The following is a 27,751-nucleotide window of genomic DNA, read 5'->3' as shown; positions in this document are numbered from 1 at the left end:
CAGTAACCCAAACCACTTATACAGAAACCCGAATGTAGCTAACCCTCAAGACCAAGTGTACCCTGCTCAGCAACAACAACAAAGCTATGCTCCAAAAGCTCCTTTTCAGAATACCTTCCAGCCCAAACAACAGTTCAGTGGGCAACAGCACGGCTACACTCATCAGAATCAAGCGGCTCAGGTAACAACTTCACCAGCAACCGCACATCACAAGTTTCCACCAGGGTTCAATCCGCAGCCGATGGGTAATCAGCAACAGAATCAGGGAACGGGTCAGAATCAGATGGGAAACGATGTCTGTGGGATCTTACAGCAACTGTTACAGGGTCAGCAGAGAGTTGAAAGCCAGCACGCGACAATGCAGCAAGATATCAGAGAGCTTAAGCAGAATCAAGCCTCTACATCATCCCGAGGCCCGGCTTTACCAGGTAAACCGGAGCCCAATCCCAAGGAGTACGTGAACGCCATTACATTGAGTGGCAAGGAACTACAAGCTCCGAAGCCTAAGACTAAGCTCATTGAGGCCAATGAGCAATTAGAGGGGGAGGCAGCCTCAGGTGATGCGTGTAAAGAAGCGGATTTTGAGAAAGAACCGATCAAGGACAAAGGAAAAGAGGTGGAAAAGACAACTGAGCTTGAAAAGCCATACGTTCCACCACCACCTTACCAACCCAAGATACCGTTCCCAGGGCGTTTCAAAAAGAAAATCTTAGACAAAGCCAAAGCGGTCTTTGAGAAACACTTGGAGAACACGCAACTCACCTTACCCATTATAGATGCTTTCTTAGCTATACCACAGCTTGGGAAGTTTCTAAAGGATGCAATCCTCAACAAGACAAAGGAGCTCCAGGGTATGGTAATACTGAGCCATGAATGCAGCGCCATAATACAAAGGAGGTCTATACCAAGGAAGCTATCCGATCCGGGCAGCTTTACCTTACCGTGTGCTTTAGGTCACTTGAAGTTCTCAAACTGCTTGTGTGATCTAGGAGCTTCTGTGAGCCTAATGCCATACACGGTGGCGAAGAGATTGGGATACAAGAGTTACAAGCCGGCCAAGATCTCTCTTATACTAGCTGATAGATTGGTTCGCTTACCGGTGGGTTTGCTTGAGGATTTGCCTTTAAGGATCGGTGAGATAGAAATCCCCACGGACTTCATAGTTCTTGAGATGGACGAGGAACCATTGGACCCTATCATCTTGGGCCGACCGTTCCTAGCGACCGCAGGAGCCATTATAGATGTGAGAGGAGGAATGATTGAACTACACATCGGTTCCGAGAATATGAAGTTCAATGTGAAAGAGATGATGAAGAAACCGACCATTGGAGGTCAGGTTTTCTATGTGGAAGTGATGGAGGAGCTAGCTGATGAGCTCCTGGAAGAGTTGAACGCAGAGGATCCGTTACAAGTGGTCCTTACACGTGAACAAAGCGAGCACGGGTACTTGAACGAGGAAAGCGAGGTGTACAAGCAACTTTTGGACCAACCGAAGGAACTTGGAGCTGAGGCTAGGTTTTTGGAGCTCAGGAAGAGTGGCCTCGACATCTTAGACAGCGAGGGGTCCATGGGAACAGAGGAGACACCTCGGGATATCATGGCTGTGGCAACTCATATCGAGGCCGATGGTAATCCGCGCGAGAACAAGGAAAAGGCCGAGGAAGCTGTTCCGGGCCAATGTAAACTCCGGTAAAAAATGATAAGGATGAACCCATAGCCCAAAGAACTATAACCGGCCATCGCATGTGCATTGACTATAGGAAATTGAATTCTGCATCAAGAAAAGATCATTTCCCTTTACCATTCATTGATCAAATGCTTGAACGGTTAGCCAATCATCCTTATTTCTGTTTTCTCGATGGATACTCTGGATTCTTCCAAATACCAATAGATCCAAGAGATCAAGAGAAAACGACATTCACTTGCCCTTATGGCACTTATGCTTATAGGAGAATGCCTTTCGGTTTGTGTAATGCACCGGCCACTTTTCAAAGATGTATGATGCACATTTTCTCTGATCTAATTGAAGAGAAAGTCGAGGTGTTTATGGATGATTTCTCCGTATACGGCTCCTCTTTCTCCGAATGTCTTGCTAATCTTTCTCAGGTTCTAAAGAGATGTGAGGAGCATAGGCTTGTATTGAACTGGGAGAAGTGTCATTTCATGGTACAAGAAGGCATTGTCTTGGGGCACAAGGTATCAGAGAAGGGAATTGAGGTGGACAAGGCCAAAATCGAGGTGATGGTGAACCTACAAGCTCCGAATTCTGTAAAAGGGATAAGAAGCTTTCTTGGGCACGCTGGGTTCTATAGGCGGTTCATTAAGGATTTCTCCAAGATAGCTAGGCCTTTAACTAGGCTATTGTGCAAAGAGGTGGAGTTCATCTTTGATGAAGAGTGTGAGGAAGCGTTTAAGAGGATCAATGAGGCTTTGATCAGTGCACCAATTGTACAAGCTCCCGATTGGTCTTTACCATTCGAAGTGATGACTGATGCATCTGACTATGCCGTAGGAGCTGTCTTGGGGCAGAAGAAAGATAAGAAACTCCATGTGATTTACTATGCCAGCCGCACCTTGGACTCAGCTCAAGAAAAGTATGCAACCACCGAGAAGGAAATGCTTGCCATTGTGTTTGGATTTGACAAATTCAGGAGTTATCTAGTGGGATCAAAGGTCACGGTTTACACAGATCACGCGGCCTTGAGGTACTTGATGTCTAAGAAGGACGCTAAGCCGAGGCTTTTGAGATGGGTCCTATTGCTCCAAGAATTCGACATGGAAATACTTGACAAGAAGGGCATTGAAAACGGGGCCGCAGATCATCTCTCAAGGCTGAGGATTGAAGAAAAGGTCCCCATATACGATGCTTTACCTGAGGAACATCTCATGCTGGTACGGTCTTACTTAGAGGTGGAAGAGGCCAACACGATCAAGGAAAGAAGCCTCCCATGGTTCGCGGATCTTGTGAACTACCTGTCTTGCGGTTTAGAGCCACCGGATCTTGATGCCTATCAGAGGAAAAAGTTCTTTAGAGATGTGATGAGATATCATTGGGATGAGCCGTAACTTTACGTGCTTAACAAGGACCATCTCTATAGGCGATGCTTGGCCGAAGAAGAGATCCATCCGGTGCTACAAGAATGCCACAGCTCAGCGTACGGTGGTCACTTAGGTGCATTCAAGACGGTTGCCAAGGTTTTGCAAAGCGGCTTCTGGTGGCCAACTATGTTCAAGGACGCTCAAGATGTGGTATCGAGATGCGAGGCTTGTCAAAGGCACGGTAACATATCCAAGAGGAATGAGATGCCCCAAAACCCAATCTTTGAGGTCGAGGTATTCGACTGTTGGGGCATTGACTTCATGGGTCCCTTTGTGAGTTCATACGGAAATCAGTACATCCTTGTCGCGGTGGACTATGTGAGTAAGTGGGTCGAGGCTGTTGCATCCCCAACCAACGATTCAAAAGTGGTGGTAAAGCTTTTCAAAAGTATCATTTTCCCACGGTTTGGAGTTCCAAGAGTAGTAATCAGTGATGGGAAGCCACTTTATCAATAAGACTCTTGAGAGTCTTTTAAGGAAGCATGGGGTAAAGCACAAGGTGGCCACACCTTATCATCCGCAGACTAGTGGTCAAGTGGAGGTCTCTAACCGACAGATAAAGGTTATTCTAGAAAGAACCGTGAGCTCATATAGGAAGGATTGGAGCAAGAAACTTGATGATGCTTTGTGGGCTTACAGAACCGCGTACAAGACCCCCATCGGAACCTCACCGTTTAACCTGCTCTATGGGAAAAGCTGTCATCTACCGGTTGAGTTGGAATACAAAGCATTGTGGGCAGTGAAACTTCTGAACTTTGACATCAAGACTGCACAAGAGAAGAGGGTTTTACAGCTTCATGAGCTTGAGGAAATCAGGTTAGATGCTTTTGAGAGCTCTAAGATCTACAAGGAAAGGACCAAGGCGCTTCATGACAAGAAGATACACAAGAGAGAGTTCAAAGAAGGAGACCAAGTTCTGCTGTTTAACTCGAAACTCAAGCTATTCCCTGGGAAGTTGAGATCCAGATGGTCCGGTCCATTCAAAATTCTTGAAGTAAGGCCTTATGGAGCGGTTGTTCTAAAAGGAAAAGATGGACAAGGCTTTGTGGTAAACGGTCAGAGGGTAAAGCACTACCTGGCATCAGAAACAAGAGAGGGAGCTACCTCAGTTCTTCTTCTTGAACCAGAATCAGCCTGAAAAGGTATGAAAAGTCAAACTTAGAGACGTTAAACAAAGTGCTCTTGGGAGACACCCCAAGCTTATCCTTGTACATATTTCGCTTTTCATCTTCTTTTTCTTTTTACTTGAAGCTTTTTGAAGGGTTTGTTAAGTGTTTCAGGAGTTAGATGGTGAATCTTGATGATGAGAGTAAGAAAAAGCTTGAAAATGACACGGCCTGATGAATTAAGTCCTAGAGTGTACGTAGCCTCGGTATCGACCCTTGGTATATACATACCGCGGTCACCTTTTACCGAGTAAAGCCTGAGAACCTCGGCTAGACTCCTCGACTCGATTTCATCATAGCCGTGTCCGAGAAGTGTCATAGTAAAATGACTAAGTGTGGGGGAAGGCCACGGTGTAAACACCTCGGTATAACTATACCGAGGGGCAAAGTTCACTTAAAACGATCTAAAACCTCGATCCGAGACCGCGACCAGTTTACACCAGGGCCGGACCGTTTAAACCCCCTGCACCAAGTGATTCTTTGTTAAAACAAGTGACCTCGGCATGATACCCTCGTGGTGGAGCATACCGAGCTGCCCAGTTTCAAGAATGATCAAAAACATAAACACTTGGGACACTTGAGTCAAAGAAGAAGGTTTGCGCGGACTAAGGAAAAGATTTGAAGGCCGCGGGGAAATTCTTGTTAACTTGAGCTTAGCCCACTCGGCTTGGTGCCCTCGGGGTAGAACAAGTCGAGGCCGCTTAAGAAAACACGAGAAAACCCACTCTAGTCCGTACGGCCCACGTTCCCAAGTCGCGCCATTTGGAAGCTTTGCGCGGTAATTTGAATTTAAACGACCGGTCAAAGCTGTTTTGGCGCGGTTCAACGGTAGCAGCTGGAGGAGAAGGGGGGACCAGTCCCACTACAGTCCAAACGCCAGCTGGAAAGCGAAACACCGCCCATACCAGCCTCCATCCCGAGCCAAAACCGAGAGTTCGCCTTCTTCTCTCTTTTCTCTGCATTTCACGAGCACATCTCTCTCATTTCTCATCCATTTCTTGTGATTCCAAGCGTTCTAGACTCGTTAGGGTGTTGTATATTCATCATAAGCATTCCACTAAGCTTGAATCTTGGATTCCCAAAGGTATTTGCATCTTAAAGAACTCATCTTTTTCCTTCATTCTTTGCGAGCTTTATTGTTTGTGAAATGTGGAATCGATTCTTTTAGAACATGTCGGCCTTTGGGAACAATTTTAAAAATTCCATCAAGATAGATAACATGAGAAAAACCGGTCTTTGCACTGAAAATCACTTGTTCTTGAGTTTTTAAAATTCTTGAGAAAATGCGCTTGGAATCGGTCTTAATGATGCTTTGAGATGTTGAGCTGAACTGTCTAGATATCGTGTCTTTCTTTGCTTGTTCTGGCTTGTTCTTACTTCCTTTGATGTTTGGAAAAAGCTATAACCCTGGTCTTGTTAGAGAAAAAGCTCTGTTCTTGCTATCTTTAGAGACATGTGCTTGTTGATGTACATGATTCTAACGGTCTCTTTGAGGATCTGCCTTGCAGATGACCGGCGACCGAGCTGTTCCCACTCTTGAGACGAACAAAAACGAGGTCCAGAGGAGGAGTACAAAAGGGAAAGCCGTGGCCGTGGCACGCAATGGTGGAACAAGCAAGAAACCCTCCGTGAGATCCGATGGTGAGCCAGCCGCCAAGCGAGCAAGGAACGCCGAGCTCACTCTGGTTCCAACCCTTGAACCAAAAAGGAATGGGAAGCAGGCAGCCACTGAGAACGATGGAGACGAGCTGGGAGCCATAGTCCCTCATGAACCCGATTGTGGCAAGAAGGCTGATATGTCTATATTTTACATCATTTAGAGAGCATTTTAGAGTCCTCATCATGTGTTTTCCCATGTAAATTGTGTCTTTAGGCATGAAAATAGGATTTAGGGCTTGCATTAGGTCCCAAAGAGTTTTGCATGTTTTGAAGTCTTTATCAGGTGCTTTGGGAGTCGTTTGGAACTTAAGAAGAGGAGCAGAGGAGAAAACGGTGAAGAAAAGGGTCAAAATGGTGAAAACCGCTTGGAGAAATTTCTTGGCCAAATCGCGTACCGGACGGACGGAAACCTCGGCCAAATTCCTTACCGATCGCTCAGCACCGGCCAAATTCCTTACCGATCGCTCAGCACCGGCCAAATTCCTTACCGATCGACCAAAGTCAGCTTGGGTCGAAGATCGGGTGCAAATACCATGGGTTGAGTTTTTGGCCGAGGCGAAGGAATTTTTACGACCAAAAAGCTTACCGCGGTACACAACCCTCGGCCATTTTCCTTACCGCGGGAAGCTTTTCTCGACCAAAATTTGTCCTTGTCCGCGCGTTTCAAAGATCAGCAATCCGGGGAACCTTCCGGTCCGAACCAGTTGGCGGGGTCTTCAGCAAAGTCGGAGATAATCAGGCAAAGATCCCAGAACAGTTGGAATCATCCAATTCGGACCAATGGGGAGAAAGATACAGCCTCCGGAAGATGCACCAACATTACGCGCACCCGAGAACCGAACGGCGGAGTACGAAGGCTACGGCGGACGGAGCCTTTCCGGACCAAATCAGCTTGCCCGGTCTTCATCAAAGTTTGAGATCTGTGAAAGACCTTTTCAGAACAGTTGGGATCGCTCAATTCGGAGCAGTGGTTTGAGAGATAAAGTCTCCGGAGTTCACATCGGTCTAAAAAGCTTATTTTCTGGTGATTCCAAGGCGGTTCAAAGATGTGAAATCCAGGAAGCCCTCCGCTTCCCAAGCTCCGACGGTTTCTTCACCAAAGTTCGAGCTTATTGAGTCATCTTGACTATGGAACTGGTCTCAGAGCATTTGGAGTCGTGGGTTGAAAGTTACTGTCTCCGGAGGGTGACATGGTCGATACGAACCCAAATATGTTGCGATACGCGCTAAGTGTTTTCTCAGGGCTCGGCATCGTTACCTCGACATCGGCCAAGTCAAGGCTCGTATTTTGGAAGTATTCTGAACTAGGCCTCGTGCTGACGCCTCAGCACGTTGGAATCAAGGCATGCACACGTAAAAAAATGAAGCTGGAAACGACTAAGTGTTGAACGTGCACCTCGGTGTAGCGACCTCGGCGTGCATGCCGAGGTCCGTTGTCACAAACCCAGAATCAAGAACAAAGCTGTCCAAGAATACACACGTGAAGATGGATCAAAGAGTAGGGTTCATGCATGTTCTTGACGTGTTCTTCACGAGATCTTCATTTGGATCTAGACTCACGTGCACTCCTCGACATGAAGACCTCGGCTTCACTCTCCGACACACCGTGGCACTCACCCATCAACCCAAGATCGCGGTTCAGTACCCGGTTTGTTCCGGGCTGACCCGCGACACTTTACCTTTGCTATATATACATTTTGAGACTAAAAACCTAATCATCTTATCTCTTATCTGTTTTTAGCTTTAAGAACTTGCCTCTTTGGTGAAACTTGATCATTCTAATCCGATATCTCGTTTTTGCATGAAAAATCTTGTTCTTTCTTTATTTCTTTTATCATCTAACATTAAACTCCTCATCATGACCAGCTACACGTCTTGCAAAGGACTTAGTGAGCTCGTTATGATTAGTGAGTAGTCGTTTAAGCGGCTTTAGATGAGTAGATTAGGGTGCTTTCAAGGTAGATTAGTGGGTTTAGGTGTCTAGTTTTGCATGTTTCATTCTTTAACCGACGAGATCTCTAGGCTGGATCCAAGCACATCACTTGAGGTTCAGATCTGAGACATATCTCGCATCAAAAGTGTTTGTAGAAATGTCTGAACCACTCAGTTAAGGGTTTAAGAGTCTTTCATCGCGAGAGTGATAGTTTGTTCTCTTAAATGACATTTTTGAACTGATTCTTATTGCTGATTGATTCGATGCTTCTCAAAAGACATTTTTGGTATGAAGGAGGATCAATTTAGATGCTTAATACTTTCATGAGAAGATTAACATGCCTTGAGTTCAAAGTTAAATGAAACCGCTTGATGTTTTGATTCATTAACCCACTAGTTGAACTTGGAAGCACCCGAGTCAAGTACCTCGTCTAAAGTCTCTTGCTTTATTACATATTATCATCATCTGAATCGCTTAGTTATCATTTGCATCTTTGCTTTGTTTGATTCTCATCATTTACCTTACTTACATGCTTAATCGTTATTATTTAGCTTAGAAAAACCTTCACCTTTTTATCTTGACTTAAATAAACAAACAACATAGACTAGTGTCTCGTTGACAAGTCTGGATTGACACCTCTTAGTACTACTTTGACAAGGGGATTGATAGCCCTGAGACTTAAAAAGTCTTATCTATCAAAGGCCAAGAAGGAACCAAAGCCCGAGCATTAGTCTTTTGTTTGTTATTGAGCTCAAGATTTTAACTTTCTTTGTTTTACTAACTTCTTTGCAAGTTCTTGTGTTACTTTCAGGTGCATGAAAACCAGGTCTCGGAGCACAGAACCGCCTTTACCGTACGACGACAACATCAACCGGATTGAGAGGCGAGCTCGCGAGAGGGAACGGCATTTTGAATGACTTGGAATGGCAGAACAGCAAAGGATCGAGCAACAGGCTCAAGAAGCCGAACACCAGGCTCATGCTAATCAGGCGCAGGCAGGCAGGAATGAACAACAAGCCTATGTTAACCAACAACAGGCTCAAAGGAACGAGAGGCTTGCTCAGCAAAACCAACAACAAGCTAATAGGAACGAGCAACAAGCCCACCATGTTCACCCGCCACCGCCACAAGCTCAGAGACAACCTCCTCCGGTCTTTGTTGGAGAGAACGACCGAGCTAATGCGCACCAATACCGAGCTGGGATTCAAGCTCCACCGGTTCAAAACAACAACTTTGAGGTTAAAGCTTCCCTGCTCAATATGGTGCAGAACTCAAAGTTCCACGGTCTAGCGGGAGAAGACCCCCTTGAGCATCTAGATCAGTTTGATCGGGTTTGCGACCTAACTAAGATCAATGGTGTCTCGGAAGATAGCTTCAAGCTACGCTTGTTCCCATTCAGCCTCGGTGATAAAGCTCACCAGTGGGAAAAGAACCTCCCGAGGGGTTCTATACAAACCTGGGAGCAGTGTAAACTGGCATTCTTATCAAAGTTCTTTTCCACATCACGCACGGCTAAGCTCAGAAACCAGATCTCAAGCTTCACGCAGCACAACAACGAGAGCTTTAGCGAAGCTTGGGAACGGTTTAGAAGCTACACTAACCAATGCCCCCACCACGGCTTCTCAGAGGCATCCCTCTTGAGTACTTTATACCGAGGTGCACTCCCCAAGATCAGAAACCAACTCGATACAGCTTCAAATGGAAATTTTCTTGGGAAAGAGATCAATGCGGCAATGGAACTAGTCGAGAACCTAGCCATGTCTAATGATACTTATGGCGAAGACTTTGATAGAGTAGACCGTACAGAGGGCTCCAATGAAGAACAGCGTATGAAAAAGGATATAAGAGAGCTTCAGAGCAAGCTTGACAAGGTTCTGATGGCGACACAACAGCCAATACACTTTGTAGGCGAGTTTGATGAGCAAGGGCCAAGTTTTGACAATGTTAATGAAGATGGTCTAACTCAAGAGGAGCTGAACTACATAGGGAATCAGCAGAGGTATCAGCGGTTTAACAACTACAACAATAACCCAAACCTCTCATACAGAAACCCGAATGTAGCTAACCCTCAAGACCAAGTGTACCCTGCTCAGCAACAACAACAAAGCTATGCTCCGAAAGCTCCTTTTCAGAATACCTTCCAGCCCAAACAACAGTTCAGTGGGCAACAGCACGGCTACACTCATCAGAATCAAGCGGCTCAGGGTAACAACTTCACCAGCCAACCGCAACATCACAAGTTTCCACCAGGGTTCAATCCGCAGCCGATGGGTAATCAGCGACAGAATCAGGGAACGGGTCAGAATCAGATGGGAAACGATGTCTGTGGGATATTACAGCAACTGTTACAGGGTCAGCAGAGAGTTGAGAGCCAGCACGCGACAATGCAGCAAGATATCAGAGAGCTTAAGCAGAATCAAGCCTCTACATCATCCCGAGGCCCGGCCTTACCAGGTAAACCGGAGCCCAATCCCAAGGAATACGTGAACGCCATTACATTGAGAAGTGGCAAGGAACTACAAGCTCTGAAGCCTAAGACTAAGCTCATTGAGGCCAATGAGCAATTAGAGGGGGAGGCAGCCTCAGGTGATGCGTGTAAAGAAGCAGATTTTGAGAAAGAACCGATCAAGAACAAAGGAAAAGAGGTGGAAAAGACAACTGAGCTTGAAAAGCCATACGTTCCACCACCACCTTACCAACCCAAGATACCGTTCCCAGGGCGTTTCAAAAAGAAAATCTTAGACAAAGCCAAAGCGGTCTTTGAGAAACACTTGGAGAACACGCAACTCACCTTACCCATTATAGATGCTTTCTTAGCTATACCACAGCTTGGGAAGTTTCTAAAGGATGCGATCCTCAACAAGACAAAGGAGCTCCAGGGTATGGTAATACTGAGCCATGAATGCAGCGCCATAATACAAAGGAGGTCTATACCAAGGAAGCTATCCGATCCGGGCAGCTTTACCTTACCGTGTGCTTTAGGTCACTTGAAGTTCTCAAACTGCTTGTGTGATCTAGGAGCTTCTGTGAGCTTAATGCCATACACGGTGGCGAAGAGATTGGGATACAAGAGTTACAAGCCGGCCAAGATCTCTCTTATACTAGCTGATAGATCGGTTCGCTTACCGGTGGGTTTGCTTGAGGATTTACCTTTAAGGATCGGTGAGATAGAAATCCCCACGGACTTCATAGTTCTTGAGATGGACGAGGAACCAGTGGACCCTATCATCTTGGGCCGAACGTTCCTAGCGACCGCAAGAGCCATTATAGATGTGAGAGGAGGAATGATTGAACTACACATCGGTTCCGAGCATATGAAGTTCAATGTGAAAGAGATGATGAAGAAACCGACCATTGGAGGTCAGGTTTTCTATGTGGAAGTGATGGAGGAGCTAGCTGATGAGCTCCTGGAAGAGTTGAACGCAGAGGATCCGTTACAAGTGGTCCTTACACGTGAACAAAGCGAGCGCGGGTACTTGAACGAGGAAAGCGAGGTGTACAAGCAACTTTTGGACCAACCGAAGGAACTTGGAGCTGAGGCTAGGTTTTTGGAGCTCAAGAAGAGTGGCCTCGACATCTTAGACAGCGAGGGGTCCATGGGAACAGAGGAGACACCTCGGGATATCATGGCCGTGGCAACTCATATCGAGGCCGATGGTAATCCGCGCGAGAACAAGGAAAAGGCCGAGGAAGCTGTTCCGGGCCAATGTAGCTTTGATACCGATTGGAATGAGGCAGACGCTCCCCCTGTTGAGCTCAAGCCTCTACCAACAGGGCTCAGGTATGCGTTCTTAGGCTTGAACTCCACTTTCCCTGTGATCATACACGATAGTTTGCTTGAACATGAAGAACGTGCATTGCTTAATGAAATCAAGAAATTCAGGAGAGCAATAGGGTACTCCTTGGCCGACATAAGAGGAATCTCACCTGATATATGCACTCATCGGATCCACCTGGAGGACCAAGCCATGTCCTCTATTGAGCACCAACGTCGCCTTAACCCGAACCTCAAAGAGGTGGTTAAGAAGGAGATACTAAAGCTCCTTGAGGCAGGGATCATATATCCAATCTCTGACTCTCGGTGGGTATCTCCTGTGCACGTTGTGCCCAAGAAAGGTGGTATCACGGTGGTAAAAAATGATAAGGATGAACTCATAGCCCAAAGAACTATAACCGGCCATCGCATGTGCATTGACTATAGGAAATTGAACTCTGCATCAAGAAAAGATCATTTCCCTTTACCATTCATTGATCAAATGCTTGAACGGTTAGCCAATCATCCTTATTTCTGTTTTCTCGATGGATACTCTGGATTCTTCCAAATACCAATAGATCCAAGAGACCAAGAGAAAACGACATTCACTTGCCCTTATGGCACTTATGCTTATAGGAGAATGCCTTTCGGTTTGTGTAATGCACCGGCCACTTTTCAAAGATGTATGATGCACATTTTCTCTGATCTAATTGAAGAGAAAGTCGAGGTGTTTATGGATGATTTCTCCGTATACGGCTCCTCTTTCTCCGAATGTCTTGCTAATCTTTCTCAGGTTCTAAAGAGATGTGAGGAGCATAGGCTTGTATTGAACTGGGAGAAGTGTCATTTCATGGTACAAGAAGGCATTGTCTTGGGGCACAAGGTATCAGAAAAGGGAATAGAGGTGGACAAGGCCAAAATCGAGGTGATGGTTGATAGACAAGACTTTTTATGGTCTCAGGGCTATCAATCCCCTTGTCAATGTAGCACAAAGAGGTTTATCAATCCAAATGTGGTGTTAGACACTAAGCTATATGTTCAAGTTCTTAATTCAAGCAAACAAGAATAGGTTTTGATTAATCTAGAGACAACTATAAACATAAACAGGTTTAAAGACAAATGACAATGACAAATGATGTGAATATGATATGATGGAGGCATGAGATTCTAGACATGATAGTTGGTTAGGGTGCCTTGGTGTTAAACTAGAAATGCTAATGACAATGATGAGACATGATTCAAATGATTAAGAACTCTAATCTAGGTTAATCCTCTCATGAAGGAATTAACCCCTATACTAATCCATTTTCAAACCAAATTCCCATTTGTGAAACATGAATCAATATGCATTAACAAACAGCTCTTAATGATCATTCAAGCATTTAACAAATCATTCCCATGATGAAAAATTACTTAAACCTCTAACACAACTCTTTCAGGAATTTCATCAAATACTTTTGGTGCATGAAATTCCCAGAATCTAGATCTCAAGTGATTATCAAGGATCTAGCATAGAGAACAGCTGTTTAGAGAAATGAATCAATGAATCTAGCCCTAAGCACTCCTAATCTAACACTTTAGCACCCTAACCTACACATCTAGAACCTCATTAAGGTGACTACTCACTAATCATACTAATCTCTCTTAAATCTTTGCAAGTTGAGTAGATTAGCATGATTAATGATGAGAAATGGAGATGGAGATGATAGATTCAAAAGAAAACAGCTTTAAACACCCAGATCCCTTTAAACTCTCTTGATTAAACACTCAAATAAAGATATTTCTCTTCTTAATGGAGTCTTTCACAAAAGAGGCAAGAGACAAAAGGAATAAAACTTAATCCTCTCCCAAAAAAACCCTAAAAAGTATTTATACTTCCTTAAAAACGAACCGGGTCAGCCCGGAACAAACCGGGTCCTGACCCTGCTTTAATGGATAAAGTGGGAATTACTGCGGGTCGGTCCAGTATGTCCCAGGTCGCACACCTAAGTCGCAGTAGATGAAGACTTGTCTTGTGAAGCCTGAATCGCCTTGTCTTAGCCGCACGCCTAAGTAGGAGTGTTTTGCGAGTGTTGCTGCGGCTTGGTCTCCTTCCTCTCCAACTCGCAGGGCTAAGGCGGTTTCTGGGGAATGTACAAACTGTGCGGGTTGGTCTCTATTGCACCTAGGTCGCAGGCTCAAGTCGGAGTAATTTGCGAGTGATCGTGCGGCATAGTTCCAGGCGCGGCTAACTCGCATGCCTAAGTCGCACGATTGTGGACTTAGCATTTCTCTTGCTCTTGAGCTTCAGACCTCTTCCAGTGATAGTTCACCCGCACATATCAACTCGCAGCATCAGCATTCAGGCGTTCATCTTCAGGCCTGCGGGTTAACCAAGTCGCAAGACCATCTCGCAGCATCCAGAGCAGCTTAGACCACTTCGCATTCCGGAGAGTGTAACTCCTATGAGACTTGTCCGAATTGAATGATTTCGGTTGCAGAAGACAGAGGACTCATCTATCTCCAACTTTGGTGAAGGAAGCTTCGGTGCTTGGGAAGTGTAAGGCTTCCTGGAGGGCACATCTTTGAAGTGCATGTACACGACCAGAGAGAGGCGTCTAGAGATGTGTCCATTCCGGAGACCATATCTTTGTGCTCATAGATCCGAATTGAATGCTCTTGGACGTTCTGGAAAGAAGACTCAAATGTCTCTGATTCTCATGAAGGACCCGGAAACTGAATCGGCCTGGAAGTGCACCGTCCTTCGCATCCTTCAGAACTGATCTGCTCGGTCCGGAATACCTGCGAGATAAGGGCTCCTTCCGACGAGCTTAACTCTCTGCTCACGCGTCCGAATTCCACGATTCCACTTGCTATGAGACCGTGATCCAATGCTCTCCAACTTCTATGAAGCACCCGCCATCTGAATCGGATCGGAAAGTTCCCCGGACAGGCGATTTCTGAGACATGTTTGCACCCGGAGATTTTGGCCGATACACTTCACTCGCGGTACGTGTTTTGGTCGACAAAGTCCACCCGCGGTACGTGAAAATGGTCGACAAAACCTTCCTGGCCAGCGAGAATGGCCGATAACCTCCATAGACCCAAGTTTTCCACTTTTTCAAGCTTTGCTCACCATTCCACCTCCTGGATTCGTCTTTTCAGCTCCATATTCACCTGATAGACACTCAAAACATGCAAAGACTCATTGGGACCTAATGCATCTCCTAAGTTCTAAAACAAACCCTAAGAACCTAAAATGCATGAAATAAAACATGATTTGGAATGATTTATGCAACCTAAATGGTGCAAATTACGAACGTATCAACTCCCCCACACTTGTTCTTTGCTTGTCCTCAAGCAAAAAGAGCAAATGAGAGAAAGAGGTTGTATGCAATGGGAGTTCACATTTTCTTTTTGAGAGAAGTGATCACAATGAGAACTCAAGTTCATGCTCAATTATGCAATGCAAAGTCATACTCAAATATATATCAACTCAGCAAGGAATCTCCACAAGTTCTTCTCTCTCTCAACTCTTTCACATTCATTAAGCTTTTATCAGGTGGATCTCATGATGCAAGGTTTAAACAAGCTGGCTTGGCTAGGGAGAGGCTATGAGATTAAAACGATCTCATCAGTGTTCAAGTGGGTTAAATGCAGCAAAGGGATCTCTCTATGAATGATCAAACTTTGGCAGAATGCTAAAGGTAAAAAGCAACCTATGCATACAAGGGCAAAGACTCACCACACCCCACCCTCTACTCAAAGCTTCCTCACTTGCTCAAAAATCCTCACTTTTCACTCTCATTTTCCTCTCACTAGGGGATTCACTTTTCACTTTTCCTCACAAGTCTTGGAACTCAAACTTTACACAGCTCTTTTTCTTTTACAACTTCTAGCCTCTTCTTTCTTTCTTAACAAAACATTTGAGCCTTTGGCTTCTTTTCTTCCTTTTTTACTTAGAGGCTAGACTCTTTCTTTTCAACAAACCAGAGCTCACTCTCTCAAAACACCAAGACTGATTTCTTTTTCTTTCATTCCCCTAGCTATTTTCACTCTCTCTTTTCCACTCATCTCACCTTTTTCCACTCACCAAAAGGTCTTTTCCCCCACACTTATTCCTTGCCAAAACTCTCAGTTCCTTGATGTTGGAACACAGCACTCAATGAGACCTGCCCTTGTCGCTCTAAACCTAACACTTTCTGCTAAGTTTGATCCAAGGTGGCCTTTCAATTCACACACAAACATTGGCTTAAAAGAAGGATGGGTTCAAGGTATGGGAACTGATCCATGATGTGGATTCAGCTACTTGAGCTAAGGAAAAGAGTGGTGAAAACTGTGGTTCTAGCTCAAGTATGTATATTGGTATCCACAAGCTTTTTCAAACAATGCATCACAAGATATTTTCAAGTCAGGTTCAAGGTTCCCACTTAATTAGAGTTGAGTTCAATTCAAACTTGCTTCTCAGATTCAAATCATTTCAGACTTTGCAAGCACAGAAAAAGATTCACAAGCATATTCAATTCAAGTTCTCAAAGTGATGTACTCTCTAGAAAACCTATCATTACTCCTTGCAAGATGCAACCTACATGCAAATGCAATCTAGACTCAATCCTAAAAATGAGAATGCAACTACATGATCATTTTTTTTTTTTTTTTTTTTTGTGTAAAATTTTCAGATTTTTCCATTTTTTTTTTGGTTTTTATATGTACTTAGATGAATATGCAACTAGAATGTGACTCAAGACTCAAAGTGTAAAATAAGAAAATAGAAAACATGATTAGTTAAGGATAAAACTCCTCCCCCACACTTAGATAACACAGTCCCTTGTGTTATAAAAGTATGAGAAAGAAGTGAAACCAAAGCAAACAGGCAAAATGCAAAAGAGAAAGAAAATCTACATGCTATTTACAAGGTTTTTAGTGGTACCTAGTGGCTGTTGAAATCGGACCCCAATGAGTAGGAGGGGTTCGATGTGTGGCCTGACGGTGTTTCCCAAGAATGGTGGCTGGCTTCATCACTTCCGTCGTCAAGATCTACCCAAGTGGTTCCATATGTAACCAAGGCTGTGCAGTTCATGGAACTCTCCCCAACTTCCTCTCTGTTCCTTGGTGAAACCGGTGCTGGAGCTCCACCTTTGCAAGGGTTTTCAAGCTTCTTGATCCTCTTCTTCATCTCCTTGATGCATTTGGCCATCTTGTGGATGGTTTTGTCTTGGTACTTGCACCATTGTTGGAGAATACCAATCTTCTGTTGAGCTCTGAACCCTGAAGTGCCTGGTTCCTCCCAGTTGTAATCATCAAAGTGATATCTGTTTCCACCAAGACGTTTTTGAGGTGGGGGCAGATCATCATCTTGAGCACCAGCTGCACTTGTGGTAGCATCTTCAGCGGTTGCTTTCTTTCCCTTTGAGGCTTCTTCTCTGCAAGCTTGCTTGTATGTGAGGATTGGTGGATCAGTTTGGACATTGTACAGCTCTTCCTTCAGCAAGAAGAAGTGAATGTTCCTTTTAACTTGGACTGTGGTGATTGAGGGATTGGGTAGGAGAACTTGGGCTGGTTCACTGATGAGTGTCTTGAAGTTGTAGACTACCTTGGTACCCACTCTTCCTTGGAGAAAGCCAATCCTACACAAATGTGCTTCATTAATCAGATCAAACTTTGCCTTGTTCTCCTTGAATCTGTACCCCATGGCTTTCAAGATCTTTGTTACCACCCATCCATGGGTCAGCTTTGCATCTTGCTTTGTAGAACCCCACATGCACTTTTTGTAGAACATCAAAGACCTTGCTAATTGAGATGCAAGGCAAAGTGGGTATTCATACCCTTCATAGGGTTCCCCATCTTCATGTGTTGGCATCAGCGGTCTCAGCCCTACACCAAGAAGCATCAAATCTCCCTTGTGAACTCTTCCAACATCAATCTTGAAGTAAAAGCTGTGAGAGAGAATCTTGTGTACATATCTCAGAACTGGGTTCCTTATCCAAGAGGCCTTTGCTGTTCCAGCTGTGTACTTCCCAGAAGCAATTGATCTCCATAGAAGTTGGATCTCATCTTTTCTGAGATTGACCTGGTTGGAGAGAAGTTCATTTCTAGGTGCTGAAAACCCAAAGATCTTATTCAATTCTCTGAATGACACTGAATACTCCTTCCCTTTCACAGTAAACTCCACATGTCCAAGTCCATCTCCTTGAATGATTCTTGAATCCCTTGGGTAGTAAATGAAAGCTTCAAAGGAGGCTAAGAACTCTTGGGACTCTTGCTCATAAGCGATTTCTCTCATCTCCAAAAGTGACTCAACACCCATGTTCCCAAGCAAAGTCTTGACATCTTCATAGAGGCCAATCTTCTTCAGAAAGTCCAAATCAGGGAATCTCCCTTGCTGGATCTCTATCTGCTGAAACTTAGCCAGATAATCAAGTGTTTCTGGTTCAGTTGTCTTGAACTTCTTTGATCCCTCTTCAATGGTGCCTTGGGAACCACCAGCTGAGCTGCTGGAGTCACTTTCAGTCTGTTCACTCTCAGATACCACAGCCAACTGTTTCCCCTTTTTCTTGGAACCAGAAGCAACCACCAAAACTCTTCCTTCAGGCCTTGTCCTTTTTGGCGCTGGATCACACTTTCCTTGCTTTGTGGTATTCTTTGCACCTTGACCTTTGTTTCTTGGCTTTGAAGTTCCTGAGACCAAACCTTTGCCTTTTGATGCAGGGCCCTTCTTCTTGGCCAAAGAGTTGGTTCTTTCAGTCATCTGCCAAGAGATTCTCAAAAAAATATTGTTAGTACAAGGATAAACCTCACAAAAGTCTCAAAATTTTGAAAAAAATTGTTGCAACAATTTTCAAAATTCAAGAACAGGTAATTACAAACAAAGTGCTCTGTTTTCCAAGACTATCTAGCACCCTAGCATTTATAAAAATAATCCCAAGGTCTAAAACAACCTATCAAAATCGATTCCACACCTTAAAGTTCAAAATCACCATTGAAGAACATGGAAAGAGGTGAATTTTAACAGGATGAAATACCTTGGGATTAAGATGCAACGAGTTCGAAATGCAATCAGGATGATGTTAACAACTCAAAAACGAGCTCAGAGCACTTTGAATCAACAATTTTGGTGGAGAAATGAGAGAGATATGGTGAAAACAATGGAGAGAAAAGAGAGAGAGAGAGTTGCAAACTCGGGTTTGTAGTAAGGAAGAGAGAGTGTGGGGTAGAGTCAAGCCTTTGGACTGGTGGTCAATAGATCTATTTTGACCAGTCAAGGCTTTGACCCATCCTTTTCTCATTGACCGGCCTCCTTTCTCTCTTTTGTGCGTCCGGGAACTGTTGGGATCGAGCCGTGTGACCGTCTCGGTGTAAAACCGGAAATAATTTTGTGCGACCTGGTCATCTTCTGTCTAACCCGCACAACCATCCCGCAGCATTTGGTACTTAGGCATTCTAGCCGTTCCTCTTTTTGCTGCGACTTGGTTTCCTATGCTTCTAGGTCGCACGCCCACGCCGCAGGGTTTTGTCACTTAGGCTCCTTAGCCGTTCTCTTCATGCTGCGACCTAACCCTCCTCTTTCCAGGTCGCACGACCATCTCGGAGTGAATTGCGAATGATCGTGCGACTTAGCCTCCTTGGGTTTCAAGCCGCAGCACCAGGTCGCACAGGTTTGGACTTAGGCGTTTTTGGACTCCTCCTGTTTAGTGCGGCCTGGCCTTCCTCTTTCCAGGTCGCACGACCATCTCGGAGTAGATTGCGAATGATCGTGCGACTTAGTCTCCCAGGGTTCTAGGCCGCAGCACCAGGTCGCACAGTTTTGGACTTAGAACCTTCGGCCTTCTTCTTTCTGGTGCGGCTCAGCGTCTACGCTTCTAGGTCGCACGCCCAAGCCGGAGTAAATTCCGAACCTTGCTGCGGCCTGGCTCCCTTTCTTCTGACCCGCACACCCATCCCGCAGGAAATGGGACTTAAACATTTCGGGCTTCTCAAGGTATTGTGCGGCCAGGGTTCTTTCACTCCAGGTAGCACGCTTATCTCGCAGGTTTTGGGACTTAAACTCTTTGGCCTCCCTTCTTTTTGTGCGGCCTGGCCTCCATGTTTCTAGGTCGCACACTCAAGCCGGAGTGAATTCCGAATAGACGTGCGACCTAGCTCCCTCTCTTCTGACCCGCACACCCATCCCGCAGTAAATGGGACTTAAACATTTCGGGCTTCTCAAGGTATTGTGCGGCCAGGGTTCTTTCACACCAGGTAGCACGCCCAGGCCGGAGTAAATCGCGAGTCTTGCTGCGGCCTGGGTTCTTCATGCACTAACCCGCACACCTAGGTAGCACTGAGGCGTTCTTCGAGTTTTTCTGGCTTTAAACAGTCCTCTCAGCTCTCTCACATGCTCCATTCCATTCATCACAAGTTATGTCCTCCAAGGGTCACCTAGTACCTGAGACCAACTCACAAAACCCATCAAAAAGTTCTGAAACATAAAGGAAAAGAGAAGAAACCAAAAGAACTATGTACAAAGATAAGCTTGGGGTGTCTCCCAAGAGCACTTTGTTTAAAGTCTCTAAGTTTGACTTTGAGAACCTGTTTAACAGGCTGGTGGATCAAGAAGAGGAACTGTTGTAGCCTCCTCTTTCCCTTGTGAAACTAAGTAATGCTTGACTCTCTGTCCATTCACCACAAATTCCTGACCATTCTTTCCTTTTAAGACAATGGCACCATAAGGCCTCACTTCAAGAACTTTGAAAGGTCCAGACCACCTAGACTTAAGCTTTCCTGGAAACAACTTAAGCCTGGAGTTGAAAAGCAAGACCAAATCACCATACTTGAACTCTCTCTTCAGAATCTTTTGATCATGCAGGACCTTGGTCTTCTCCTTATAGATCTTTGAGCTTTCAAAAGCTTCAAGCCTGATCTCCTCAAGTTCATGAAGTTGCATGATCCTTTTCTCTTGAGCTGTTTTGATATCAAAGTTTAGAAACTTCACAGCCCACATAGCTTTGTACTCCAACTCAACAGGAAGGTGGCAGCTCTTCCCATATAGCAGACTGAATGGTGATGTTCCAATTGGAGTTTTAAAGGCAGTCCTGTAAGCCCATAATGCATCATCTAGCCTTTTGCTCCAATCTCTTCTGCTTGAGCTAACAGTCCTCTCCAGAATGGCCTTGATCTGTCTATTGGATACTTCAACCTGGCCACTAGTTTGAGGATGATATGGAGTAGCTATCTTGTGTTTAACTCCATGCTTTCTCAATAACCCTTCCAGAGTCTTGTTCAAAAAGTGGGATCCTCCATCAGAAATGACAACCCTTGGAACTCCAAACCTTGGGAAGATGATGCTCTTAAACAGCTTTACTACAACCTTGGAATCATTGGTAGGGGAAGCAATGGCCTCAACCCATTTGGACACATAGTCCACAGCAACAAGTATGTATTGATTTCCAAAGGATGAAATGAAAGGTCCCATAAAGTCAATCCCCCAACAATCAAAGATCTCCACTTCTAGAATGGGGTTTTGAGGCATCTCACTTCTCTTAGATATGTTCCCATGCCTCTGACAGGCATCACATGCTGAAACCACCAACTGGGCATCTTTGAACATTGTAGGCCACCAAAACCCACTTTGAAGAACCTTTGCCACAGTTTTGAATGCCCCCATGTGACCTCCAAAAGCAGAACCATGACATTCCTGCAACACAGGTTGCATCTCCTCTTCAGCAAGACACCTTCTGTATAGCTGATCCTTGTTCAGAACATAGAGGTAAGGCTCATCCCAATAGTATCTCTGGACATCTCTGAAGAACATTTTCCTCTTGTAAGCATCCAATTCAGGAGGCTCCACCCCACATGCAAGATAGTTCACTATATCTGCAAACCAAGGCATCCTCCTTTCTTGAATGCTTTCTACTTCCTCAAACTCCAAGTAGGAATGGAGCACCATCAGAGACTCTTCAGGCAAAGCATCATCTATGGGGACTTTTTCTTCAATCCTCAGCCTTGAGAGATGGTCTGCAGCACCATTCTCAATCCCCTTTTTATCAAGCACCTCCATATCAAACTCTTGGAGCAATAGAACCCATCTCAACAGCCTTGGTTTGGCATCTTTCTTGGTCATCAAGTACCTGAGGGCTGCATGATCAGTATACACAATGACCTTTGATCCCACCAGGTAGCTTCTGAACTTATCAAAGGCAAAAACTATTGCCAGCATTTCCTTTTCAGTTGTAGCATACTTCTCTTGGGCAGAGTCAAGTGTTCTACTGGCATAGTAGATCACATGCAACTTCTTGTCTTTCTTTTGTCCAAGTACTGCTCCAACAGCAAAGTCAGAAGCATCTGTCATGACCTCAAAAGGTAGAGACCAGTCTGGTGCCTGAACTATTGGTGCACTAACCAATGCCTCCTTGATCAACTTAAAGGCTTCTTCACATTCAGCATCAAAGGTGAAATCCACTTCCTTACACAACAGTCTTGTTAAGGGCCTGGCAATCCTTGAGAAGTCCTTTATGAATCTTCTATAAAACCCTGCATGACCCAGGAAGCTCCTTATCCCTTTAACAGAAGTGGGGGTTTGCAGATTTACCATCACTTCCACCTTTGCCTTATCAACCTCAATGCCCTTTTCAGAGATCTTGTGCCCAAGAACTATCCCTTCTTGCACCATGAAATGACACTTCTCCCAGTTCAGCACCAAGTTGTGTTGCTCACATCTCTCCAACACCTGTGTCAAATTAGAGAGACAATCCGAGAAGGAGGAGCCATAGACACTAAAGTCATCCATGAACACCTCAACTTTCTCTTCAATAATGTCAGAGAAAATGTGCATCATACATCTTTGAAAAGTGGCCGGTGCATTACATAAACCGAAAGGCATTCTCCTATAAGCGTAAGTGCCATAAGGGCATATGAATGTTGTTTTCTCTTGATCTCTTGGATCTATGGGAATTTGGAAAAATCCAGAGTACCCATCGAGAAAACAAAAATAAGGATGATTAGCTAACCTTTCAAGCATTTGATCAATGAATGGTAAAGGAAAATGATCTTTTCTAGAAGCAGAATTCAATTTCCTATAGTCAATGCACATGCGATGGCCAGTTATTGTTCTTTGAGCTATGAGTTCATCCTTATCGTTTTTCACCACTGTGATCCCACCTTTCTTGGGTACAACATGAACAGGAGACACCCATCTTGAGTCAGAGATTGGGTAAATTATCCCTGCCTCAAGAAGCTTTAGTATCTCCTTCTTAACCACTTCCCTAAGGTTGGGGTTAAGTCTACGTTGGTGCTCAATAGAGGACATAGATTGGTCCTCTAGGTGGATCCTATGGGTGCAGATGTCAGGAGAGATCCCTCTAATATCAGCCAAAGAATACCCTATGGCTCTCCTGAACTTTCTTATTTCATTCAGCAATGCACTCTCTTGGTCCTCTAATAGGCTATCATTGATGATGACAGGATATGTGGAGTTTAGTCCTAAGAAAGCATACCTGAGCCCTGTTGGTAGAGGTTTGAGCTCAACAGAGGGTGCATCAGCCTCATTCCAGTCCTGGTCCAAGCTGCTTTGGCTGGTGACTGATTCTTGGATTGCCAAAACCTCAGTGCCATTCTGTTCCAGCTCCACAAACCTTGTCTCAGGACCCAGCTCTCTTGCATTGTCCAGATACAGCTTATACCCTTCACTTGCTTCAGCCAAGAGCCCATTGTCTCCTTGTTCTTGAGTTAGAGTAGCTTGAAGAGGATCCTCAGTGTTCAGCTCCTCAAGCAACTCATCAGCCAACTGATCCATTGTCTCTACATAGAAACATTGACCTTCAATGGTGGGCTTCTTCATCATCTCATTCACATCAAACTTGAGCTTTTCAGACCCAAGTTGAAGCTCTATTATCCCACCTCTCACGTCAATAATAGCTCCTGCAGTGGCTAAGAATGGTCTGCCCAAGATAAGAGGATCTACTGGCTCTTCATCCATCTCCAGCACAACAAAATCTGTTGGAACCTCAAAACCACCTATCTTGACAGGTAGATCTTCCAACATACCAACAGGCAATCTAACTGATCTATCTGCAAGGATTAGAGAAATCCTTGAAGGTTAGCCCAGCTTCTGTGCTATGGAGAATGGCATCAAGCTGACTGATGCTCCTAAATCACAACTAAATCACAAAGACATCCAGAGAATAGAAGAGGTCCAATGGCACAAGGGAGTGTGAAGCTCCCTGGATCAGTTAACTTCCTTGGAATGATAGCACTGCATTCATGACTTAGTACTACCATGCCTTGAAGCTCTTTTGTCTTGTTCAGAATAGCATCCTTCAAAAAGCATCCTTCAAAAACTTCCCCATCTTTGGCATCATTAAGAATGCATCAATGAGAGGCATTGTGAGTGGTGTCTCTTTCAGCTCTTGCCTTGTCCACTAGTTGCTTCTTAAATCTCCCTGGAAATGGGAGCTTGGGTTGGTATGGAGGTGGTGGCACATACTTCTTCTCTGGTTCTGGTTCCTTTGCTACCTCTTTACCCTTTTCTGACCTTGGTTTCTCAGCAACTTGATCATCCTTTAAGGCTGCCTCCCTCTCAGGTTGATCATTGTCCTCAATGATCACATTGTTGTTCTCAATACCAGGTAACTCCTTGCCACTCCTCAGTGTTATGGCCTTGGCATATTCCTTGGGGTTGGGTTCTGGTTTTCCAGGTAGGTGACCTTGGTTCCTTGAGCTTGATGCCTGGTTTTGCTTCAGTTCCTTGATTTCCTGCTGCATAGTCTGTTGACCCTGAAGTAGTTGTTGCAGAATACCAACCATATCTGTACCCATCTGTGGCTGCTGTTGAACCATTGGTGGCTGAAACTGTTGTTGAACCGGCGCCTGCTGTTGGAACTGTGGTGGACCAAACCCTGGTGGTGCCTTTGGCTGCTGTGAAGTGTAACCAGTGCCCTGAAATGGTTGCTGTTGCTGACCAAAACTCTGATTCTGACCAAATTGATTCTTGGGTTGGAATGACCCTTGAAAGTTGTTCTTGGAACAAAGTTCTTTGGAGCTTGAGAATTGGGATAGACCTGGTCTTGTGGGTTAGCTACATTGGACCTGTAAGAGAGGTTTGGATTGGCATTACCATACTGATATCTTTGGAACCTCTGATTCCCAATGTAGTTGAGCTCCTCTTGGGTAAGACCTTCTTCACTTATGTTCTCAAAAATTTGAGAAGGTTCCTCATACTCTCCAACAAAATGCATTGTCTTCTGAGTGGTGAATTTCAGCTTGTCCAATTCACTCCTCAACTCCTTAACTTCTCTGGTGAGCCTCTGTTCTGAGCTTGAACCTTCAGACCTATTTGATCTGTCATAGTCTTCACCATAAGTATCATTGCTCAATGCTAAGTTCTCCACTAGCTCTAAAGCAGCATGAATCTCTTTACCCAGAAAGTTCCCATTGGAAGCAGTATCCAGCTGGTTTCTAATCTTGGGAAGAGCTCCCCTATACAGTGTGCTGAGAAGAGAAGCCTCACTAAACCCATGGTGTGGGCATTGGTTTGTGTAGCTCCTGAATCTCTCATATGCTTCACCAAAACTTTCATTGCTTTGCTGAGTGAAGCTAGAGATTTGGTTCCTTAGTTTTGCAGTTCTTGAGGTAGAGAAGAACTTAGATAAGAAGGCTTGCTTGCATTGCTCCCAGGTTTGAATGGAGCCTCTTGGAAGATTCTTCTCCCATTGATGAGCTTTATCACCAAGACTGAATGGGAATAGTCTTAGCTTAAAGCTGTCTTCTGAAACTCCATTTATCTTGGTCAGATCACACACCTTATCAAACTGGTCCAAGTGTTCCAAGGGATCTTCCATTGCTAACCCATGGAACTTTGAGTTCTGGACCATATTCAGCAATGATGCTTTCACTTCAAAGTTGTTGTTCTGCACAGGTGGTGCCTGAATACCAGCTCCATACTGATGAGCATTGGCCCTGTCATTTTCGCCAACATAGATTTGGGGTTGCTCATATCTTCTTTGTTGTGGTTGGAAAGGGTGGGGTTGGTGGTGCACCTGGTGTCTTTGTTGAACATTGGCCTGATGCCTCTGTTGATGAGCCTGAGCTTGTCCCTGGTGGACATAGGCTTGTTGGTGGTGCACCTGTTCCTGCTGAACATTGCCCTGGTGAAACCCCTGACCAACTCCAATACCAGCTCCCTGACCTTGAGCCTGTTGCTCCTGAACTGGTTGTTCCATATCTACCACGTGATCTCCTTGTTCTGCCATCTCAGTCTGATCAATGTGTCTACCACGTCTGTCTCTTCTCCTCCCGGAATTTCGTTATCGGAGCCGAGCCTGGAACGGCCTGCACCTCTATTGAGTAATGCCTGAGTCTCCTCCTTGGTACCAAAAGGTTGATGTTGTCGTTTAGAGGAAAAGGAGGACCACAGCTTCTTGATCTAGACCTGGTGTTCATACACCTGAAATCACAAACAGAACTTGAAAGGAATCAGTAAAAACAAGAAAGTAAGCACTTGATCTCAAGAACAGATCAGAGCTTAATGCTAATCAAACCACAACTTGGCAACGGCGCCAATTGATAGACAAGACTTTTTATGGTCTCAGGGCTATCAATCCCCTTGTCAATGTAGCACAAAGAGGTTTATCAATCCAAATGTGGTGTTAGACACTAAGCTATATGTTCAAGTTCTTAATTCAAGCAAACAAGAATAGGTTTTGATTAATCTAGAGACAACTATAAACATAAACAGGTTTAAAGACAAATGACAATGACAAATGATGTGAATATGATATGATGGAGGCATGAGATTCTAGACATGATAGTTGGTTAGGGTGCCTTGGTGTTAAACTAGAAATGCTAATGACAATGATGAGACATGATTCAAATGATTAAGAACTCAAATCTAGGTTAATCCTCTCATGAAGGTATTAACCCCTATACTAATCCATTTTCAAACCAAATTCCCATTTGTGAAACATGAATCAATATGCATTAACAAACAGCTCTTAATGATCATTCAAGCATTTAACAAATCATTCCCATGATGAAAAATTACTTAAACCTCTAACACAACTCTTTCAGGAATTTCATCAAACACTTTTGGTGCATGAAATTCCCAGAATCTAGATCTCAAGTGATTATCAAGGATCTAGCATAGAGAACAGCTGTTTAGAGAGATGAATCAATGAATCTAGCCCTAAGCACTCCTAATCTAACACTTTAGCACCCTAACCTACACATCTAGAACCTCATTAAGGTGACTACTCACTAATCATACTAATCTCTCTTAAACCTTTGCAAGTTGAGTAGATTAGCATGATTAATGATGAGAAATGGAGATGGAGATGATAGATTCAAAAGAAAACAGCTTTAAACACCCAGATCCCTTTAAACTCTCTTGATTAAACACTCAAATAAAGATATTTCTCTTCTTAATGGAGTCTTTTCACCAAAGAGGCAAGAGACAAAGGGAATAAAACTTAGTTCTCTCCCAAAAAACCCTAAAAAGTATTTATACTTCCTTAAAAACGAACCGGGTCAGCCCGGAACAAACCGGGTCCTGACCCGGCTTTAATGGATAAAGTGGGAATTACTGCGGGTCGGTCCAGTATGTCCCAGGTCGCACACCTAAGTCGCAGTAGATGAAGACTTGTCTTGTGAAGCCTGAATCGCCTTGTCTTAGCCGCACGCCTAAGTAGGAGTGTTTTGCGAGTGTTGCTGCGGCTTGGTCTCCTTCCTCTCCAACTCGCAGGGCTAAGGCGGTTTCTGGGGAATGTACAAACTGTGCGGGTTGGTCTCTATTGCACCTAGGTCGCAGGCTCAAGTCGGAGTGATTTGCGAGTGATCGTGCGGCATAGTTCCAGGCGCGGCTAACTCGCATGCCTAAGTCGCACGATTGTGGACTTAGCATTTCTCTTGCTCTTGAGCTTCAGACCTCTTCCAGTGATAGTTCACCCGCACATATCAACTCGCAGCATCAGCATTCAGGCGTTCATCTTCAGGCCTGCGGGTTAACCAAGTCGCAAGACCATCTCGCAGCATCCAGAGCAGCTTAGACCACTTCGCATTCCGGAGAGTGTAACTCCTATGAGACTTGTCCGAATTGAATGATTTCGGTTGCAGAAGACAGAGGACTCATTTATCTCCAACTTTGGTGAAGGAAGCTTTGGTGCTTGGGAAGTGTAAGGCTTCCTGGAGGGC

General features: G+C 44.6%; 2 non-coding genes across 2 annotated transcripts; one reads left to right on the top strand and one right to left on the bottom strand.

Moving 5' to 3' along the window:
- Positions 1-9,371: 9,371 nt before the first annotated feature.
- LOC112087394 lies at positions 9,372-9,478 on the bottom strand. Its single transcript, XR_002900076.1, has one exon. It is a non-coding gene; the product is annotated as a small nucleolar RNA R71 (small nucleolar RNA).
- A 15,597-nt stretch (positions 9,479-25,075) lies between these two features.
- Positions 25,076-25,182, top strand: LOC112087398. The gene has a single exon (XR_002900080.1). It is a non-coding gene; the product is annotated as a small nucleolar RNA R71 (small nucleolar RNA).
- The last annotated feature ends 2,569 nt before the right edge of the window (positions 25,183-27,751 follow it).

Source organism: Eutrema salsugineum, unplaced genomic scaffold (genome assembly GCF_000478725.1).
Source record: "Eutrema salsugineum unplaced genomic scaffold, Eutsalg1_0 scaffold_18, whole genome shotgun sequence".
Classification (NCBI taxonomy): domain Eukaryota; kingdom Viridiplantae; phylum Streptophyta; class Magnoliopsida; order Brassicales; family Brassicaceae; genus Eutrema; species Eutrema salsugineum.
Note: the sequence above shows the minus strand (reverse complement) of the source record. Positions and strands in the feature narration are given on the sequence as shown.